Here is a 23,325-nt window from a genome sequence, read left to right on the forward strand (position 1 = left end):
GAAACCCAGAGCTCAATCTTTTGCAACTGGTGGCACTTCCTGCAGGTGTCTTTGTCTCGGACACATGGTGCGCCCATGACTTCCCACATTCCACAGGACGCGCCTGCCTTTGGGCTGAGCTGACCTGCTATGTTGTAACTTTAAAAACTATTTATTACAATTTAGAATAACTTAACAATTACTCACCAATCAGCTTTGTCCCCTGTTCTGAACTACTGGAGGCTGAGAAAAATGGGTCGAAAGAGAAAGGAACACCTCTCTCCCCTCCTCACCGAACTCCATCACCAACCAAACTCTCACTTTCCACTCTATGCACCTAAAGTAGCACTGCAGTATCGACAAGGCAGTACTGTGGAAGGCCTCTTTGTTTGTTCCCGGAAAAATAGTTAGTGAAGAATATTTATGAGGGAACAGTTATGGCCAATCATTTTGCAATGCAACCTATTGCTTGAGGCGTTGGATTTGTAGTTGGTAACATTGATTTTGAGTTTATGTAGACTCAGATTCTTTAACCCAGAAGCTAATGGTCATGAAATTCTAGAATTGGATGATGTTCCAATTTATTTGTCATTTGGTGGAAGAGGTGCAAATGATGAAAGTTAGTAAACTAGAACATTAATGAACCAGATGTACGAGGCAAGTTTTTTACACAGAGGGTAGTGGGTGCCTGGAATTCACTGCCGGAGGAGGTGTGGAAGCAGGGACGATAGTGACGTTTAAGGGGCAACTTGACAAATACATGAATAGGATGGGAATAGAGGGATACGGACCCCGGAAGTGTAGAAGATTTTAGTTTAGACGGGCAGCATGGTCTGCGCAGGCTTGGAGGACCGAAGGGCCTGTTCCTGTGCTGTACTTTTCTTTGTTCTTTGTTCCTTGTTCAGATTTACCTCAGCTCTTTAAACATTTGGCTGAAATTTTCTGGCCGTTCCCACCAGCAGGATTCTCTGGTTCCGTCGATGGCGACACCCCATTGTGGGTTCCATGGCTGCGGATCGTGTGGACAATGTGAAAAACCCGAGGACAGCAGTGGAACCGGAAGATCCTGCCGCTGGCCGATGGTGAGCCACTTCCGCTGCCGCAAAACTCACTGGGGAGGGGGTGTAAAATCTTGCCCTTTATGTGCCAATTTCTGAAAAGGATGATTATTTAGAAGGAATGACTCTTCGAAAATACATGACCCCAAATTTATTTTGCAAAGTACCTCAATCTACAAAGGACAGAGTCAATTTGATTTTGTGATCCTGTTAATTATTCAGTTGAGTTCATAATGAATTTGTTGTACAGTGCACAATACTTGAAGTATATGATGTATAAAATATAATAGGCCTTCTCTGATAGTTTGGTAGGTAAATATGCAAATACTGTAAACTTGTTATGTATTTGGTAAACATCTAAGCACGTGCACTAACTGTTTTCAGTGTCTTGGAGAAATGCAGGAAAGGGGACCAGACATCCTGTTCCATAATGTGATCCAGTGCTCCTCCTTGTCTACATGTGTGAACGTTGATTAAGGACAAGTTTGGTTTTGACTGTTCCACCACCAAGATGTAACCCATTGCTACTGTCCCCCTCCCTCCCTCCCTTCCCTCCCATCACCATCATCCCTCCAAAACCTGGTGACAGTTACTGCCCAGGTTTATATATGTGGTATGGCCATTTAAGTGGGGTTCCTGAAGCAACCAGAAAATCTGGAATTGTATTCAATTAAGGGCTTAATGCCATCAGGGACAGGTAGGGCAGAGGGGAAGAAAGTAGACCTAATGAGTACCAGAGGCAGTTATGGGGACAGAGGTGAGTAGACAGTATTTTTGGTAATTTACATACCCAGACAAATTATGCAAATAAAAAACTGCTAAGTAAAGAAAAATATAATTATTATTTGAGGATGCCACTGATGTCCCAGTTGGTACAACCAGTCACAATGTCTTTACTCAGTTAGTTCATTTCAAGTGTGATGGTGATAAGTAAGGTAAAGTCGGCAAAGTCTGCATAGTCCCAGATGACCATAGGCTGCTTTCCCCTTTGAGGGGGGAGAGCTGACAGGCGGTGATTTAACCTGAGGGTCACCACACGTCAGGTGAGGGGTAAGGTTGATGTAATGAACTCCAATTGGCTTTATTGGTTGGCCAATTGGAGTATGAGCTCCCTCAATGATAGCTCATTGAAGGGGCCCATATATCACCTGTGTACGCTTTGTGAGCCAGTCTTTAGTTGACTGGACTGCTAGCAGCACTGTTTGTAGCTGCTCCTGTAATATCGTTATTGTAAATAAATATTGGTGTGGTGACGGAACTCCTGCCTCCCGTGGATCACTACAGTGGCGACGAAGATGGGATAGCCCAGACGGAAAGGATACCCACACCCCAGCCCTGAGCAATTTCTCCAGACCCCGTCATCCAGTCATCAGAGTCGGAGATGGACACACTCGACGAGGCCCGCCGCGACACCTCTCCCTGAGGAGGAGGAAGAACAATTTCCAAGGAGGTCGTCAAGGAACGACGGGCACCTATAAGGTACACCCTGCCCACTTCGGAGAAAGACCCGGAGGACGACACAGAGGTGACAGACCCAGACATGAGGAGCAGGAAGAAGCTCAGAGGAATGCCAGCTGGCAGGAATTCCTCGATCTTGGGGGGGGGGGGGGTGTAATGAACTCCAATTGGCTTTATTGGTTGGCCAATTGGAGTATGAGCTCCCTCAATGATAGCTCATTGAGGGGGCCCATATAATCGCCTGTGTAGGCTTTGTGAGCCAGTCTTTAGTTGACTGGACTGCTAGCAGCACTGTTTGTAGCTGCTCCTGTAATATCGTTATTGTAAATAAATATTGGTGTGGTGACGGAACACCTGCCTCCCGTGGATCACTACAGTTGAGAAGGCGGGGCCTCCATGAATAACCTCAGCTGCTATAGGAGTTTGCTATCCATACAGTGCTGAAAAGTTTGTATACATAGATGTTGGACTCGGACAGAATTAAGGTCAACTATTTCACCAACTGCCTGTTCCCTCGCTTCCCTCCCTGGCTGAATAATCGGCCAACAGTTACTATCTGAGTTTACGTAAAATAAATAACTATTTAGGGAAAGATACTGGAGGGTGTCTGTCTCTTGCTGAACTCTACCTCAGCATGAGGCTATACCAGGGATCAGCAACCTTAATAAGGTGAAGAGTCTTTTTTAAAAAAGTTTAGTCAAAAAACGCAATATCTTAAGAGCTGCAATACAGTCACTTAAATGCCAAGAATACTGGAACACGAGGGCAGCATAGTGATGCAGTGGTTAGCACTGCTGTTTGACAAGTCCCAGGTGCGATCCAGGCTCTGGGTCCCTGTCCGTGTGGAGTTTGCACATTCTCCCTGTGTTTGCATGGGTTTCGCCCCCACAACCCAAAGATGTGCAGGTTAGGTGGATTGGCCACTCTAAATTGCCCCTTAATTGAAAAATGAATTGGGTATTCTAAATTTAGCAAAAAGAAGAATACAGGATCACAGGACAGAGACATATTTGAACAATACTTTAAATGTCATTAAGGAATTATATTTTCGCACAAGTGAGCAAAAATTAAAAAAACTGAAACCATTTAATCACCATCAAAATGGGTTTGATTTATCAAGGTTGGGTGTCACAGGAGTCTTCAATGAGTAGTCAGCTACTTTGGAGTCACCGTTGTCTATACTATTAAAAAAGGCACAGGACAAAAAATGTTTAATTACTTAAACCTCACATGACTGGAGAAAATAACTGTCTAAAGCTGTGTGCTTAATTTTGCTGGTGTAAGGCATTAGGATGGAAAATTGGAGGTTGAAGTTGAACTGAAAATAGCAATTGAAAGCAATGTGTTTCCTATTTTATTATTTATTCTGCTCAAATAGAGATATTCTCAATTCTTTATTTGTGATTACTCAGTCACTTAATGGTAAGTTTAGTGAGTGAGGAAACATTGTGGGAAGGAGCTCAGAAATGTATCATCAAATAAGAATCGTCAATCACTTAAATTGCACGCATAACAATGACTATCGTCGCAGCTATCCTCGAGGATGACGTCTATTCTGGGTCACAGGTCCCTCATGTGCCTGAACAGTCTGAGTGTTGACCTACCGACCTTGGGCACTTGGGGCAGGATTCTTCGTGGATCCAGGGTGAGGATTTGCTTCCCTTTCTTTCCTCCTCTGCCGCTCTGCCTCATCAATAAGCCATTTGGACCTGATACATGATTCAGCTTGAAGGACAAGTTGTCACCATTCTGAACAGTTGGTAATGAACTCCTCCCAGTCATTAAAGCTTCTTTGAAGCATTACCTTGACACTCTTCTGGAATGCTGGACATCTGAGAATTGAGAAAACAGGATCTGGCGGGGAGACGATTTTTCACCATCCAGACTTGGGACGGAATCTAACGGGAGAAGCGCTAAGTGCGGTAGTGAGCAGGACTTGCCGGGTGCTGCCCAAAGGTGAGACTGCGACTGGTATCTAATGTTAATTAGGGCCAGTAATGATGCCCCATGGTCTTCATGGCGTAAACGTCTGTCCCGCCAGCCATTTTGGCATGGACCGTGCCTGGAGAAAGAGGAGAAGATTGGGGAGAGTTAGTTCAAGGGGGGACCAGCTCTTAAACTGTTCTCTCTGAGCATACCCCAGACAGCAGGCAACCATGCCACTGCGCAGACCCGCTCCACGATTTGGAGATGCCAACCTGGCCAGACTGCTGGAGGCGGTGGAGTCACGATGGGCCACCCTGTTCTGTTCGGAAGTTCAGCCGGTGCAGCCTGGGAGGCAGCAGCGGCGGCCGTCAGCTCGGGTAGCGTAACCAGCAGGACCTCAGTGCAGTGTCGGAAGAAGGTCAACGACCTTCACCGGGCCACACGGGTGAGTTGGCATTGGCATGCCTGCACCAATCCTACATGCCACCTCAGACTTCCCCTCCCCGCCAAGCTGTTGGTTGGCACAGCACACCACCTCCTAATACTATGCTTGTGGTCCAGCACACCCTGGCATCCACCCTGTCTTCTGCCATAGTGCCCCACCCGACTCACAATGCCTTCTCTTTGTCCCCGCAGGAGAAGTTGGTACACAATAAGTGGGAAAGGCCCAGATGGGCTGCAGGATGCCGGACATCAGAGTCTGTTGAGTTTGGTCAACAATACCTTACAAAAAAATCCACTAAACACCGTGACTTATCCAAACCAGAATCTTCATTGAGCCTCATGTGGTAAGATAGCAATCTGATACAGAGCATGTTATCATGGAGTCTGCTTATTACTCCTCTGGAAACTGCACCTAGCACTGACCATTCACTTGCATGTCTTATTACCCTTTCAATCTTCTTCTGAAGATGGCCAGATGTGTCTCCCCTTGTAGGGAGTCACGGGGCACATGACCTTGGCTTTGAGACCGCATGGTGTGTCTGTACCAGCCACCTGCTGGTTGGAGGTCACACAGCATCCATCTACGATAGGCCATATCGCCACATGCTCCTTCCTCACAAAACAGTAAGATCATTTTTCAAGCAACATTGATCATTAAACTTTATAGTCATATTTGGCTAGCAAAGTGAATGAGTTTTACTAAGGTGCCCAGAAACGTGCTCTGCCTGGCAAGTGTCCTTTGCACAAATCAATGTGCCTCCATCATGTACCTCCATAGTCATTCGAGCTGTTGCCAGCCTCTTCGAAGACTGGTTTAAGTGCCGACCTCTTGTTTAGCTTTCTCCTCACCCTGTGCCTTTGGAAGGCCTGTGTCCTTGACTGCCATACTTGTGTTACCAGTCTCTTTCTTTTCACTTCCATGCATGATGCTGCTTGCTACTTGTTCCTGTTTGCTTGCTGCTGGTTTGTTGGTGGGATCAACTACCTCTCCCAATCTTCTCCTCTTTCTCCCCTTTATTTTGAGAACATGGTGAATGGATTCTGATGCATCTCTTGCTTTGTTTTGTCTTTTAGCAGCCTCTGGCGTGGTGCTGGTTGTTGCTGTTGCTGGAGGGGTCTGCAGAGTTTTATGTGTTGTGTCATCTTTGGGTGGTATGACCACGCCCACTTGTGTGCCTCACCGACATGTTGGAATACCTCGGTTTCTGGTGCCTGAGTGAAGGTTGGAACTGGGGTGTGGGTCTCACCCCTTCTTGGCGTGCTGGAGCATCGCTCACTTGCTCTTCGTCACTCGAGATGACAATGGTCTCTCGTTGAGGTGACCAAGGCAGTGAATGAAATGAAAATGAAAATCGCTTATTGTCACGAGTAGGCTTCAATGAAGCTACTGTGAAAAGCCCCTAGTCGCCACATTCCGGCGCCTGTCCGGGGAGGCTGGTACGGGAATTGAACCATGCTGCTGGCCTGCTTGGTCTGCTTTAAAATCCAGAGATTTAGCCCAGTGAGCTAAACAGCCCCTAGTTGACCCCTAGGTGACTGGGTCACCTTGGTCAACTCACAAATGAGCGAGTGGTCTGTGGAGCTGCATAATGAAATTACCATCAGCTCTTCCTCAGGGTCAGTCTCAGAGTAGCCTACTACTGCAACATCCAAGTCGCTGTTATTGCAGTCGTCTTTCGTATTTCTTCCTATTCGTCATCAGTGTCATCGATGGTTTAGGAGTGAATTACAGGAGATGTTTCAAAGACCTGGAATGGGTCACCACATAACTCTGAAGCCAGTTTTTCCAAGATCGAAGCTTGGCTTAAGATTCCACGCTGTGGAACCTCAGTGGAACTGAAGAAATTGAAAAACAATTCATTTGGTGCTTTGCACTTTGGATTCATTTGGATTGCTCTCACCGTTATATTTTTGCCCTTTCGACAGTCAATTGTGCAGTCTGTACAACCGATGATTGTGGTTCAGCAAAGAATAATTTAAGTGGCCATGAGCCCAACTGATACACTTAAGTGATAACCTCATTTGTGAAATACTCATGATGCCCGAATGTAATATAATTTTAAAAAAATTTAGAGAATTTTTTTCCAATTAAGGGGCAATTTAGCGTGGCCAATCCATCTAACCTGCACATCTTTTGGGTTGTGGGGGTGAAACCCACTCCAACATGGGGAGAACATGCAAACTCGCACAGACAGTGACCCAGGGCCGGGATTCAAACCCGGGTCCTCAGCGCTACAGTCCCAGTGCTACCCACTGTGCCACCATGCTGCCTCTAAACTCCAGAGTGAAGCTCCACGGCTTCCCATTCTCTGTCCATTTAACACTCACATCTCGCAGATGCTGTAATACGTGTTCATCATGCTCATAGATCATAGAATTTACAGTGCAGAAGGAGGCCATTTGACCCAGCGAGTCTGCACTGGCCCTTGGAAAGAGCACCGCACTTAAATCCACACCTCCACTTGAGCCCCATAACCCAACAACCCCACCTGACCTTTTGAACACTCAGGGCAATTTTAGCATGACCAGTCCACCTAGCCCGAACGTCTTTGGACTGTGGGAGGAAACGGGAGCATCCGGAGGAAACTCACGCAGACACGAGGAGAATGTGCAGACTCCACAAAGACAGTGACCCAAGCTGGGAATCGAACTTGGGACCCTGGAGCTGTGAAGCGACAATGCTACCGCTGTGCTACCGTGCCGCCCATGTTCTCATATCATGCGATTGAGCCTCTGCACGTTCCTGAAGACTGTTAACCAGAATTGCAGAATGCTCACCGGCAGTTGGGTTCCCACGTCGGATTTGTCATCCTCCACTAGGATTTCTTCTGAATCCTGATACACAGTGCACACTGTGATGTCTTGCAGTGATCCACAGTGCTCAGCTGAACAGCAATATTCTTGGACACATAGGGCGAAATTCTCCGACCCCACGACAGGTTGGAGAATAGCGGGAGGGCCTTCCTGACATTTTTCCCGCCCTCCCGCTATTCTCCCCCACCCCCCGCCCAACTCCTGACCCGAATCGCTGCCGCCGTTTTTTTACGGCCGGCAGCGATTCACAGCTGTTCGATGGGCCGAAGTCCCAGCCCTTTACGCCGTTTTTACGAACGGCAAACACACCTGGTCTGGCCGTTCATAAAAACGGCGTCACAAACTCGCTTTTCATAACCATGGCACCGATTGGCACGGCAGTACCACGGCCGTGCCAAGGGTGCCATGGGCCCGCGATCGGTGGGCACCGATCGCGGGCAGCGGGCCCGCTGCCCGCGCACTCTTTCTCCTTCCGCCGCCCGCAGTATCCATTCGCGGGGCGGCTGAGGGGCAACCCGGCCCGCGCATGCGCGGGTTTCGCGCAAATACGCGATGACGTCATCCGCGCATGCGCAGGGGAGTCTTCCAATCCGCGCATGCGCGGCTGACGTCATATGACGCGTCAGCCGGCGCTAACTCCGGCAAGCGGGCTTAACGATATTCGTTAAGCCCGTCATGCCGGAGCCTACGGCGTCGGGCTGCTAGCCCCGACCGGGGACCAGAATCGGTTCCCGGTCGGGAAGGGGCGCGCTGGCGTCAAACCCGCCCGGGTTTGACGCCAGCTTTACGATTTCTCCCGTTTTGGGAGAATCGCGCCCATAGTTGGTCGACTAGATTCAGGGATTCACATGATTTTATACCAAGTATAGAGCTCAACGTCCATGTCTACAATGTGAAAGAGTAGTGGGTGCTTTATGTCTGCCACTGAGAGCACTAGTTCGCAGACATTGAAGGTCTCCATAGTTCTTGTTCTGAAGTCTGCCATCAGCCCTGGTTGATCAGCGAAGTTCCACTGCACGTTCAGCTTTTGCAAAGCAGATCGACTCATGAGGTTGGCAGTTGCTTTAGGGTCAAAGTCTCAATATATGAAAGAATTGTTCAGTATCACCATCGATTTCAATGTGGCTGCAAAGGTTTTTGGAGAATTCTTACTATCTTCAGTCTTTAAGATTTTGTTTTAACTGTGTTGTTTGGACTCCTCTGGTTTCTCGTCGCAATCAGACCACTGAAAAACTGTTCCTCCGTGTTTACCTCATCAACTGCATGCACTGCTCGTAGAACGCACAAAACATTGTTTTTCAAAAGGCCCAATGCGGCCGCACCTGGAGCAAACTTTTCCAAAGGCCAGACATTGCCGTGGGGCATGTCGAGCTCCACACTTTTGGCATAAGATGGCGGCGGCTCCTGTGGGCCCCTTAAAATGGCAGCCCGCACTGAGACCACGTTTCTTCATTTTTGTTTCATTTTTTTAATTCAGGGCATGGTGGCATAGTGGTTATCACAGTTGCTTCACAGCTCCAGGGTCCCAGGTTCGATACCCGGCTGGGTCACTGTCTGTGTGGAGTATGCACGTTCTCCCCGTGTCTGCGTGGGTTTCCTCCGGATGCTTCGGTTTCCTCCCACAGTCCAAAGATGTGCAGGTTAGGTGGATTGGCCATGCTAAATTGCGCTTAGTGTCCAAAAAATGTTAAGTGGGGGTTACTGGGTTATGGGGATAGGGTAGATATGTGGGCTTCAGTGGGGTGCTCTTTCTAAGGGCAGTGTAGACTCGATGGGCTGAATGGCATCCTTCTGCTCTGTAAATTCTATTATTCTAGAGTACCCAATTCATTTTTCCCAATTAAGGGGCAATTTAGCGTGGCCAATCCAGCTACCCTGCACATCTTTGGGTTGTGGGGGCGAAACCCACACAAATCCAAACATGGGGGGAATGTGCAAACTCCACACGGGCAGTGACCGGGATCGAACCTGGGACTTCGGCGGAGTGAGGCAGCAGTACTAACCACTGCAACCACGTTTCTTCATGACATGCGTCACAGCACTAATGGCTTCTTCTTCCAAGTTGGCAGCAAAACATTTTGAGCAGAGCGCTCCTATTCTCTATCTCGCTTGCCTGGCGAATCTTCACCGCCTTTTCCCACAACCCAAAGATGTTAATTGGAAAAAGAATTGGGCACTTTAAATTTATTTTTTACAAAGTTCTCATCGGCAATGTCATCAGGGCCAGATGTTTTGTTGTTTTTCATCTGTTTGACTGCATGGTGCAGCTCTCCCATTGATGGTGTTTCACCCTTGGATTCTACTACACTGGACTGGGGTAGCTTGGAGGAAACCAGCTGCTACTGTGGATTCACAGGTCGAAGAGGTTTCAAAAATGTTTCAAATTACAAATTACATTGCCACCTTTAAGAGAGACACTCTTGTCAGTCACAGGTATGGGTGAATATTTGAACAATGATGGACAAGTGAAGACACTCTGACCCATTCAGCCTTAGAACAGTACAGCACAGAACAGGCCCTTCGGCCCTCAATGTTGTGCCGAGCAATGATCACCCTACTCAAACCCACGTATCCACCCTATACCCAACAACCCCCCCCCTTAACCTTACTTTTTAGGACACTACGGGCAATTTAGCATGGCCAATCCACCTAACCCGCACAATCTTTGACTGTGGGAGGAACCGAGCACCCGGAGGAAACCCACGCACACACGGGGTGGACGTGCAGACTCCGCACAGACAGTGACCCAGCCGGGAATCGAACCTGGGACCCTGGAGCTGTGAAGCATTTATGCTAACCACCATGCTACCATGCTGCCCTGTTCAACATAATTCTAATGCATAAGTTCCCCACCCCTCTGGCATCATGTCATTTTTGCTGCTGTTGCTCGATCTAAATTGTGAATTAAAAAACTATTATCTTGAATTTTTAACATTAACTAAAGGTGTCAAAGAACAAGGATAATACAGCATAGGAACAGGCCCTCCTGCCCTCCAATCCTGTATTTGACGAGATGCCTTTTGTTTGCTGTAACCGTATCTCCTTCCACAACGTCCCCTGGCAACGCGTTCCAGGCACTCACCACTCTCTGTGTAAAAAGGTCGCTCTCTGATCAGTTGCAATAGGCCAAATAGCTATTTCCATTTTAAACTCCTCTGCATTCCCACATAATGCAGGGTACCAGGAATAACAGGTTTTATTCCATCATTTGCACCTTATTATGACGCACCCATCATATTTGTGCAGATATGGGTGTGGCATGTGGCACAGTGGTTAGCACTGCTGACTACGGCGCCGAGGTCCCAGGTTCAAATCCCGACCCTGGGTCACTGTCCGTGTGGAGTTTGCACATTCTCCCCGTGTCTGTGTGGGTTTCACCCCCACAACCCAAAGTTGTGCAGGTTAGGTGGATTGGCCACGTTAAAGTGCCCCTTAATTGGGAAGAAGTATAAGTGGGTACTTTATATGTGGGCAGATATATGAACAAAATCACTTCCAGCAGAAAGTTGCAGAGGCGTTAGGTGGCAAAGATTCGGTTCCCTTCGAGAATTTCCTTAACTGCCTACTATCTGATGTTGGAAAACAGCACAGCTGAACCTGTATACTTCTCCATATCTACCACCCACACAGGTCCTCATACCCTTCTGTGACAGGGATATACGAAACAGGATTGCTGGTTTCTGCATTTTTCCCCTCCCTAGCCAAAGGACATCAATAACAATGTTAATACCACCACAGCAGGTGATATATTGTGACTAAGATCAGCTAACTCAGGTATCACACGTTATGATCCACCAACCGATGAATCATCAATGGAGATAACATTGGAATTTTTACTGGAACATACCACATGGGGTAATTGCTTGGTGAATCATTTCTGCTTCATAGTTGAGGGATTGTGGTGTGCTGTTGACCATGTGTCACATAATTACACAGAGTTACATCTAATCTATAGCACGGAAACAGGCCATTTGAGTCGAACTGGTCTTTGTCGGCCTATATAATCTGAACGAGTCTCCTCTTCATCGAACTGTATCCTTCCGTTCTCTACTCCCTCGTGTGTTTATGCAACTTCCTCTCACGTGCATCTATGCTATTCACCTCAACTACACCTTGTGGTTGCAAGTTCTACTTTCTTACCACTCTTTGGGTGAAGAAGTTTCTCCAGAATTCCCAATTGGATAAACTGGTGACTTTCTTAGATTTATGGAGCTCCAAGCTTCCACATGGAGACATCTTCACTACATCTAGCTTATCAAACCCCTTTTTAATTTGGAGCAATCTCTATTGGGGTCAACCCTCAGACTTCCCCTTTCTAGAAAAAAAAAGAGCCACAGCCTGTTCAGCCTTTCCTGAAAGGTATAGCCTTTCAGTTCTGGTATCGTCGCTGTGAATGCTTTCTTCACCAGACTTCATTCCGTGCTGACATAGAGTCATTGTCTTGTGGTAACATGGTAGTGCAATCAGCTGAAACTACAATGCATAATGTGACAGGCTGTGGTTAGCTATGTGATTTCCCACATGATGAGTTTATGATTTTAGTCAGTCAAAGAATTTCATCTGCTCCTGTCGCCAATCACCTTTATTTCATAGAATTTACAATGTATAAACAGGCCATTTGGCCAACAGGCTGATACACTCCCATTCTAATTATTCCTTTGTACTCCCTGCTCCTTCATTTAAGCATCAAGCTTCCATGAGATGCAGCAATAATGTCTGCTTCAACCACTCCATGTTGCAGCCAATTCCAGATTCATATCATTCTCTATGTAATAGTCTTACAACACCAGCTAAAGTCCAACAGGTTTGTTTCGAATCACTAGCTTTCTGAGCACTGCTCCTTCCTCAGGTGAATTAAGGGTAGGCTAGTGATTCGAAACAAACCTGTTGGACTTTAACCTGGTGTTGGAAGACTTCTTACTGTGCTCACCCCAGTCCAACGCCGGCATCTCCACATCATTCTCTGTGTAAAGGGATTACTCCAAAATTCTTTATTCATCTGTTAGTGGCTACCTCATATTTATGCCCCATCCCTTCCCCTCCACCTCAGACTTTGATAGGACCACCTCCCACCAAATCAGATTCTACAAAAAAAATCATCTTCCACCTTTTCTGCCACGTCAGATGTGATGCCACCACCAAACAAATCTATCCCGTTCCTCCCCTTTCAACGTTGCAAAAGGACCACTTCCTGTACAACGCTTCCATCACCGCCTGCAGATACAAAACCTGCCCTTTCACTACATAATAATAATCTTCATTGTCACAAATAGGCTGACATTAACACAGCAATGAAGTTACTGTGAAGATCCCCTAGTCGCCACATTCCGGCGCCTGTTCGGGTACACAGAGGGAGAATTCAGAACGTCCAATTAATAGTATAATAATTGCTTATTGTGACAAGTAGGCTTCAATGAAGTTACTGTGAAAAGCCCCTCGTCGCCACATTCCGGCGCCTGTTCAGGGAGGCCGTACGGGAATTCAACCCGCGCTGCTGGCATTGTTCTGCATTACAAGCATGCTGTTTAGCCCACTGTGCTAAACCATCCCCTCTATTCACCTAACAGGCACGCTTCGGGACTTGTGGGAAGAAACCAGAGCACCTGGAGGAAACCCACACAGACAAGGGGAGAATGTGCAGACTCCACACAGATAGGGACCCAAGCCAGGAATCGAACCTGGCGCCCTGGCGCTGTGAAGCAACAGTACTAACCACTGTGCTACTGTGCCTCCCTGTACATCCAGGGTCTCAACTCCCCTTCCCGGGTGAAGCTGCAATTTACTTGCATTTCTTTAAATTGTCTACATTTAGTCGCTGCTCATGATTCAGCCTCCACTAGACTGGGGAGACCAAACGCAGATCGGGTGAACACTGCCATTCATCCACAAGTGCAAAGCTGAACTCCATTCCACTCCTTTAAAAAAAAAAAATTCAGAATACCCAATTTATTTTTTCAATTAAGCTTTTTTCAATAGCATGATAGATAATGATTGTTTCTGTAGTATTGTATTTCAGGTACTAACACTTACTTCACAAAATCAAATTGGGCACAGTGCACACGCCCACAAGCAACTTCAGCTGGAAGAAATCTGAGAAATATGTTGATAATGAATGTTTAGCAGAGATGAAGAGGCTGATGCAGTAGTCACTTTTGGAAATCAATAACACAGAGGGCTGTTGTGGCACAATCAGATTCCATTGGAACTGCATTTGAAGAGGACTAAGTTGCAGGTTAATAGGGCAAAACAAGTGTGGGACTAAAATTAGCAGCTGTGAAAGCTGAAAGTCCAGGTTTCATGTATTGAGTTGTTGCTCAACTGGAGGCTTACATAGATCAGCGAACACAGGGGTGGTGGATGAACTGGGCTTGTTGTGAGATAGGATATGGGCAGCAGAGTTTTGAATGAGTTTACGTTTAAGGATGTAGAAGATTAGAGTTCAAACATGAAGGCCACAGAAGCCACCTTTCTCCTCTCCCACTTCTCTCACACTCCATCTTTTCTCCAACCTAATTATCGGCAGTTAGTACACGCTTTACATTCTGTGCTGGGACAAGATTTTCCCTTGGTAGTAAAGTGTGGAAGTAGCAGGAACATTTTAGGGTGGCCCTATGCAGGGATGCCTTTTAATTAAAGAAAAATGATACGCATTCAATCTTCAAAGTACCAGGCTATGATCCAGAGCTAGATCACACCAGTGAGTCCACTTTGACTCCACTTTTTTCTACAACTATTTTATTGGTATTTTCAATTCATACACAGTCACACTTCAGGCTTAATATTGACAGCACGTGTGGTTCTTATACACATATTGATATTGTCAGTCTTGGTGGATTACCCAAGATAAACTGTATTCCTGGACAAGATAGTTTCTCTATTACTCCTACTACCACTTCACCACTCTTTACTGGACTTCCCAACATTAACCTTAATAATGGAACACTACTCTTCTCACCCTGAATTTACATGGTTCGCTGATCCGCCCACACACCTTGCACACCTATCTTCTACCCCACATATACCACCTTTTCTGGCAATATTCTTCTCAAACTACATAACTTCATCTCTTACCATAAAAGTTGACTAGCTTCCGTATCACTTAAAATTGTGACTTCTTTACCTGCTTCTTCTGGTACACATGAGTAAAACGTTACCCACACAAGTACATTCTTTAAGAGATCTGGCACCTTCTTATCAATCAAATCTTGATCAGGCTGTATAATCTTTTGCACCTCCTTTGCTTCACTTGGCTTTCCTTTACCACTTTAACAAAACCCCACTGTCCAACCTTGTTTTCCCACATCAGCCTTACCTGTGCTTCTCTTCAACCACCACACTGTGACTTTACATGGCCTAGTTTATTACAGTGAAAACATTTGAAACTTTTCATTTCTCTTCCACCCTCCTGGATTTCTTTTAAATCTGAGGTACACTCTCCTTATTATCTCCAACCAGATCAACTTAACTTTTACCAATTAGGTATTTCTCATGTCCCCAGTTTCTATCCCTCACAGGCTGAAACTGATGTTGGAAACCAAGCTTTGATTTATGAACTAATTCATAATCATCTGCCATTTCCACTGCTAACCTCGCAGTTTTAAACGCTCTGCTCTTCCTGTTCTCACTACATCAGGAATTGAATTTTAAACTCCTCCAAAAGTATAATTTCTCTGAGAGCATCATACATTTGCTCTATTTTCAAAGCCCTTATCCACCTTTCAAAATTACTCTGTTTGATCCTTTCAAACTTCATTTATGTTTGACCAGGTTCTTTCCTAAAATTTCTAAACCTTTGCCTGTAGGCTTCAGGCACTAGTTCATATGCACCCAAGATGGATTTTTTCCACCTCCTCATATGTCCTAGATACCTCCTCTGGTAGTGATGCAAATACTTCACTAGCCCTACCTATCAGCTTTATTTGTTTTTTTTAAAGTATTTTTTTTCTTAAATTTAGAGTACCCAATTCATTTTTTTCCAATTAAGGGGCAATTTAGCTTGGCCAATCCACCTACCCTGCACATCTTTGGGTTGTGGGGGCGAAGCCCACGCAAACACGGGGAGAATGTGCAAACTCCACACGGACAGTGACCCAGAGCCGGGATCGAAGCTGGGACCTCGGCGCTGTGAGGCAGCAGGGCTAACCCACTGCATCACCATGCTGCCCTATCAGCTTTGTTTGAATCAGTAATACCCACATGTCCGGTAGCCATTTCATTTGTTTAGCCATCTTCTCAAATTAAATTAAAAAGGCTTCTACCTCCTTGTCATCAAACCTTGGCAATGCTCGGACATATTCAAATAGATCCCCACCAAGCCTTCAACTATGATGCTCTTTCTCTTTATCATCATCACTATCCTCCAACTGTACGTTTCCCTTTTAATCCGGCAATTTTAACTGACTCATGTTTTGTGGCCATTTTCTGAAGTTCAAACTCTCTCTCTTTTTCCCTTTACTCCATTTCTCTTTCTTTTTGCTCTGCTGGGGCTATTCTTTCTTTGTTTCTTTCTTCTCTCTCCTTTTCTTTTGCCCTGATCTGTATCTCCCTTTCTCTCTCTTTTCCTCTTTCCTCTCTCTCTTTTTCTCTCAGTGCGTATTCAAGCTGCTATCCTGATCTTTATCTCCCTTTCTCTCTCTTTTCCTCTTTCCTCTCTCTCTCTTTTTCTTTTTCTCTCAATGCGTATTCAAGCTGCTTTAATTCTTTTTCATGTTCAAGTTGCTTAATTTGCAACTGGATCTTTGCCATTTCCAATGAGTCAGACTGTATCTCAGGCAACTTAAAATGCTCAGCCACCGCGGAAAGTACCTTGTCTTTTCGCATGCTGTCAGATAACGTTAACTGCAATGTTTTTGCCAAATCTAAAGGCCTGTTTTTAGTCTCTGTTCATAAGGTACTGCGTGTGATCGTTTCCACCCCCAAAAACTTCAGAGCCTCTGACAGAGCCATTGTCCACAACACACCCTTTACTTAAACTGGAATACCATACCTGAAAAGCAACCACAATATGCTCACCCCTCACTGTCTTTAAGTTCAGAAAGCCAACCCAATAGATAGACTTTTAACCCCCTCGAGCTCCCAATTTATTACAGGACAGGGTTGAGAGAACCCCAAAGTGTATCATCGAGTTTGCCTGACCCATAACTTTGTCGTTATTTATGGTTTTTTAACAACAACAGAATAAACAACATATATGAAACTATAAACATAGTGCAAAAGCTGTCCTCCTCCCTTACAGGTCCCTTTACTAACCCCCTACTCTTAACTAAACTAAACCCTGCCCCCCCCCCCTTCTGCTGACGGTTAATTTTCCCCAAAGAATTTGATGAATGGTTGGCACCTCTGGACGAATCCTAACATTGACCCTCTCAAGACAAACTTGATTTCCTCCAGACAGAGAAAGCTAGCCATGTCAGTTAGCCAGGTCTCCGACTTCTGGGGCTTTGAGTCCCTCCAAGCTAATAGGATCCGTCTCCGGGCTACCAGGGAAGAAAGGGCCAGAACGTCTGCCTCTTTCTCGTCCTGGATTCCCGGGTCTTCCGACACCCCGAAAATCGCCACCTGTGGACTCGGTGCTACCTTTGTTTTCAACACCTTCGACATGACATCCGCAAACCCCTACCAGAATCCCCTAAGCTTCGGGCATGCCCAGAACATATGGACATGGTTCGCTGACCCTCCCGCACACCTAGCCTACCTAACTTCTACCTCAAACAACCTGCTCATCCGAGCCACTGTCCTGTGAGCCAGGTGAATGAACTTGAATTGTATCAGACTGAGCCTGGCACATGATGTGGATGCGTTGACTCTACTCAATGCATCCGCCCAGAGACCATCTTCTATCTCGCCTCCTAACTCCCCTTCCCACTTGCGTTTCAACTCCTCCGTCTGCATCTCCTCTGACCCCATGAGTTCCTAGTAAATGTCAGAAACCCTCCCTTCTCTCACCCACAGTCTGGAAACTACCCTGTCCTGTATCCCCCTTGGCGGTAGGTGCGGGAAAGTTGAGACCTGCCTGCGTAGGAAGTCCCGCACCTGCAGGTACCAAAACTCATTTCCTCTCGTCAATCCAAATTTCTCCTCCAGCTCCCTCAGGCTAGAAAAGCTCCCCTCTATAAATGTATCCCCATCCTCTCAATCCCTGCTCTCTGCCAGCTCCGTAACCCTCCATCCAGCCTTCCGGGGCAAACCGGTGATTATTGCAGATTGGAGACCAGACCGATGCTCCCTCCGCTCCCACATGTCTCCTCCATTCCCCCACACTCTCAGGGCCGCCACCACCACAGGGCTGGTGGAGTACCGTGCTGGCAGGAGTGGCAGAGGTGCTATTACCAATGCCCCCAAGCTAGTACCCTTGCATGATGCCGCCTCCACTCGCTCCCACACCGAACCCCCACCCCATTACCCACTTCCTAATCATGGCTATATTCGCCCACCCAATAATAATTACTAAAGTTCGGCAGCGCCAGCCCGCCCCCCCCCCCCCCCCCCCCGGCTCCGCTCCAGCATCCGGTTTTTTTACTCGCAGGGTCTTACCCGCCCCTACAAAGCTAGTGATCACTTATTGACCCATTTTTAAGAAGGATCGTGGAATAAAGACGGGGAGACACTGAAACACAAACAGGAATCTCGGGAGGAACGTCATTTTCATTGTCTGCACCCTCCCAGATAGTGACAACTGGAGCGTGTCCCTCTTTCGGAAATCGTCCTTCATTTGGTCTACTAATCGGGCCAAATTTAACTTGTGTAGCCGTTCCCATTCCCGTGCCACCTGAATTCCTCGGTACCGAAAGTTTTCCCCTACCCACCCGAAATGGCAGCTCCCACAATCGCCTCTCCTGCCCCCTTGCCTGGATCACAAACATCTCACTTTTCCCCATATTCAGTTTATAACCCGAAAACCAACCAAATTCCCCCAGAATCCTCATAATTTCTTCCATCCCTTCTAGTTGGTCCGAAGCATATAGGAGCAGGTCGTCTGCATATAGCGAGACTCTATGTTCTACCCCCCACCCTTCTGGACCAGCCCCTTACAGCCCCTTGAGGCTCTCAGCGCAATTGCCAGCAGCTCTATGGCCAATGCAAACAGCAGTGGGGAGAGAGGGCATCCCTGCCTTGACACCTGATGCAGCCTAAAATAGTCCGATATTAACCTTTTCGTCTGTACGCTTGCAACAGGAGCCTGATACAGCAGCCTGACCCAGTCAATGAAGCCCCGCCCAAATCCAAACCGCCCCAGTACCTCCCACAGATAGAACATAGAACAGTACAGCACAGAACAGGCCCTTCGGCCCTCGATGTTGTGCCGAGCAATGATCACCCTACTCAAACCCACGTATCCACCCTATACCCGTAACCCAACAACCCCCCCCCCCCCCGCCCCTTAACCTTACTTTTAGGACACTACGGGCAATTTAGCATGGCCAATCCACCTAGCCCGCACATCTTTGGACTGTGGGAGGAAACCGGAGCACCCGGAGGAAACCCACGCACACACGGGGAAGACGTGCAGACTCCGCACAGACAGTGACCCAGCCGGGAACTGAACCTGGGACCCTGCAGCTGTGAAGCATTTATGCTAACCACCATGCTACCTGTAGGTCAACCCAGTGCGGGGCATGATCTGAGATTGTAATCGCCGAATACCCTGTGTCCACTAGCCCCGTCAGTAGAGCCCTGTTCAGAATAAAAAAGTCAATCCGGGAGTACACTTTATGCACCTGTGAATAGAAGGAGAACTCCTTCACTCTCGGCCGCCCAAATCTCCATGGGTCCAAACGCCCCCCCCCCCCCCCCCACCTCCCCCACCAACATTTGCTCCATAAACCGCTTTTGCTCCTTTGCCATTGCTGGCACACTGCCTGTCCTTGAGCTCGACCGGTCTAGCCCAGGGTCACTAATTATGTTAAAGTCCCCCCCCATGACCAACTTATGTGAATCCAGGTCCGGGATCTTCCACAACATCCTCTTTATAAACTCCACATCATCCCAATTTGGCGTGTAGACATTCACGAATACCAGCGGCAGCCCCTCCAGCTTCCCTCTGACTATAATTACCGGCCTCCCACATCCGCAACTATTCTTCCCGCCTCGAATGACACTTGCTTGTTAATCAGGATCGCGATCCCTCTAGTCTTAGAGTCTAGCCCCGAGTGAAAAACCTGTCCGACCAATCCCTTCCTTAATCTAATCTGATCAGTTACTCTAAGGTTTGTCTCCTGTAACATTACCACGTCTGCTTTCAGTCCCCTCAAATGCATGAACACGCATGCCCTCTTAACCGGCCCATTTAGCCCTCTTTTGTTCCAGATAATCAGCCTGGTTGGGGGGTTTATCGCACCCTCCCCTTTCGACGATCAGCCACCACCTTTCTTGGGCCAGTCTTCAGCCCGCGCCCCACGTATCCGCCGCCCTGCCCCCAGGCAGCCTCCGCCCCCGACCTCCTTTTTGTCCCATAGCAAAAGTCCCTCCCCCGTCAGCAGAATATTTCCCCCCCCTCCCTTCCCTTAGTAACAGCACTATGTTGACCAACCCCTTCAACAAGCATAATATCTGCTCACCCCGCACTGCGCTTCCGTGAGCTATCCCGCCCAGCTAGCTTGGTGACCCCTGCCCATGGCGCCAGACATTGTCCCACCTATTGTTCCCCCCCTCACCCCCTGCTCGGACACACATATGCAAAAGAAAAACAATCCCAAGACAATTGCCAGAAAAAACCCTACGAAAAACAAAGAAAAGATCAAACAGAAGATCCAACATCTAACAGTTACACCCCCATCCCCCATCAGTGCAAATGTAAACTTTAACTCACACAGCTCTGCAACAAGCCCCAGATCAATACAGAAAGCATTACAAATAACATCCGAAAAACAAGAATTTTTTTTAAACATGAGCACTGCAGCAAAGTTCAAAGACCTCAGTCCGCCACCAGCCCTTTCCTTCTAGAGAAGTCCATTGCTTCCTCGGGCGACTCAAAACACGCCCGCTATGTACGCCCCAGCGTCCAGTCCTTTGAACCCCTCCGGGAGACCGACGATTCTCAAGTTCTGCTGGCGGGACCTATTCTCTAGGTCCTTCACCATCTCCAGGAGCCTTTTCTACTGGTCTCTCAGCATCCCCACCTCCAACTCCACTGCTGTTTGATGTTCCTCCTGCTCAGCCAGTGCCTTCTCCACTTTCTGGATCGCCCGATCTTGAGCATCCAGTCTATGTTCCAGCTGCGCAATCAATTCCCTAATCAGGTCCAAGCATTCCTGTTTCTGCTTGGTGAAGCCCTCCGGAATGAACTGCATCAGCTGCGCCATCGACCGCTGGGTCATCAAACCAGGACCCCGGTTGTCCGCCATGCTTTCTCCCACTGCAGCTTCAGCCCAAGCCATCTCTGTTCGCCTATTTCTTCCTTGGCGAGCACTTCTGGTCCACTTCTCCATGCACTGATGTAGGAACCCACTTCACAATTGCATCCACCATCAATTTACCGAATCAAGTACGACAAAAAATGGGGGGAAAAGGTCCAAAGGTCCAACCCGAGCGGGAGCCACCAATGTGCGACCTACTTCTTCATAGCTGCCACCGGAGGCAATCTGACCTATAACTTTGAAATGAAATTAAATGAAAATGAAATTAAAATCGTTTATTGTCACGAGTAGGCTTCAATACTTTTAATAGATTGTGGTTATGGGGAACACAAGGGCCCACTTCACAGGTGTGATGCAGCAGAGAACCTTTAAATTAAAACAATGTTTATTTATGAAACCAGAAAACACTTTATAAACCCACAGTAAACATCTTAACAACTATCAACATCAATCATCCCACAGATACAATAGTCCACAAGTAACCCTTAATCTTTCCCTGCAACATCCATAAGACAAAAGACCCTTTTTAGCACAGAGATCAGGTTTAATGTCTCTTCTGAGAACAGTTATCACTTTGAAATTAATCAAATGATCTGGAGACAGGCTTTAGATTGCAGAGAGATCCTTGTACAGCTCCTTGCTTTGCCTGCAGCTACCCAGCTCTCAAAACTAAACTAAAACACACCCTGTAGCAGACAGCCCAAAGCGAATGTAAAATCAGACAGACAGCCCAGCTTCACCCACACTCTGACATCACTGATAAGCACCCATTTCTTAAAGGTGCATCCACTACAGCTATTTTATAAACACTCATTTATTAAAGATACTCTCCCCCTTCCTTACTGTCCGTGTTTATGAGGTCCTCTAGTAATGTGATCTCTGGGGCCCTGGGGTATCCTGATATTTTGTTGCGGAGAATGTGCTTTTCCTGCGGGTGTCTAAGTTCCTGTCCTGTTGGTAGTTCCAGCTCCTCCGTCAGTTCGCCCAGTGTCGCTAATCTGTCCTCCATGTAAAAGTCTCTGACTGTCAGCGTCCCCCGTCCTGTCTCCATTTTTTAAAGTAAGAAGTCTTACAACACCAGGTTAAAGTCCAACATGTTTGTTTCAAACACTAGCTTTCGGAGCACTGCTTTTTCCTCCACATCATGACCATTTTTTAAAGATAGTGATGGGAACTTGTGGACTTTGACTCTAGTTAAGCTAGAACACTTTTACTCGTTCCTCCAAAGTTGTACAGGCTGACTGCAAGGCAGGACGAAGGAATTACCAATGTGAGGAGCCCCTGTTCCTTCTGATGCCCTGGGAATATCTAGACAGACCTTCCAGTGCTTCCAAAGCCCTCGTCAGACTGATCAAGTGAGACTCAGCCCGTACTCTGGCCAAAGAATAATGCTGCAAATGAAATGAAAACTGGGAAAGTTGGGAAGGCACTCAGCAGGTCTAGACAGTGTCTGCGGTGACAAGCGTACAGCGAATGTTTCAGAGCGATAATCTGACAGCAGAACTTTCATCAATACTCTGACATTTATGCTCGATTATCTCCAGATTTACGACACAAAAGCAAACGAGTTACCATGGAAATTCAAGCCGAGAGTACTACTGTTAAGCTTGCCAACTGCCATTAGAAGTAACATTGTCCCTAGCTCAATTTAGCACCCCGTTAATATATTTACAGGTTTCATGTAGAGTAATTCAGCTTTCGAAACCTTTGAGTGTTCTTATAATGCAGCATAAACAGACACCATCATTTACAGTAGGAGTTAGAGTGATATATAGGAAAGCCTAAAGGCACAGAATAGACTTACATTCCTGGAAATGTTGCATTTAAACTCATCCAAAACCTGTAATATTCCTGATGGAGTTTAATTCCCTGAAAGGGTAAACAAGGAAACCTCAGGCAGCAACAGATTGTAAAGCATTGTGGAACTTGTGCCCAATTGTTATTTAACACACATGAGACATGATAGTACCTCATGGTGCATTTAACAAAATGTGTAAACGCTGATAATAACTCCAGTTTCAGCAGCAGTGTTCTGAGTAAATGAGGTGGAGGCACCAAGTAAGGACTTGCATTTAGATAACACATTTCACAATGGCCCAAAGCACCTCACATTCTATAAAGTACTTGTGAAATGTGTAGTCTGTGTTATAATGTGTGGACCCGTTGCGCACAGCAAGATCCCACAAACAACAAAAATACTTTATTTCATTTGCAGAACTGGCTGAGGACTAAATATTGGCCAGGAAAGGCATCACGGTGGCGCAGTGGATTAGCCCTGTCGTCTCATGGCA

Source organism: Scyliorhinus canicula, chromosome 6, assembly GCF_902713615.1.
Source record: "Scyliorhinus canicula chromosome 6, sScyCan1.1, whole genome shotgun sequence".
NCBI classification, from domain to species: Eukaryota; Metazoa; Chordata; class Chondrichthyes; order Carcharhiniformes; family Scyliorhinidae; genus Scyliorhinus; species Scyliorhinus canicula.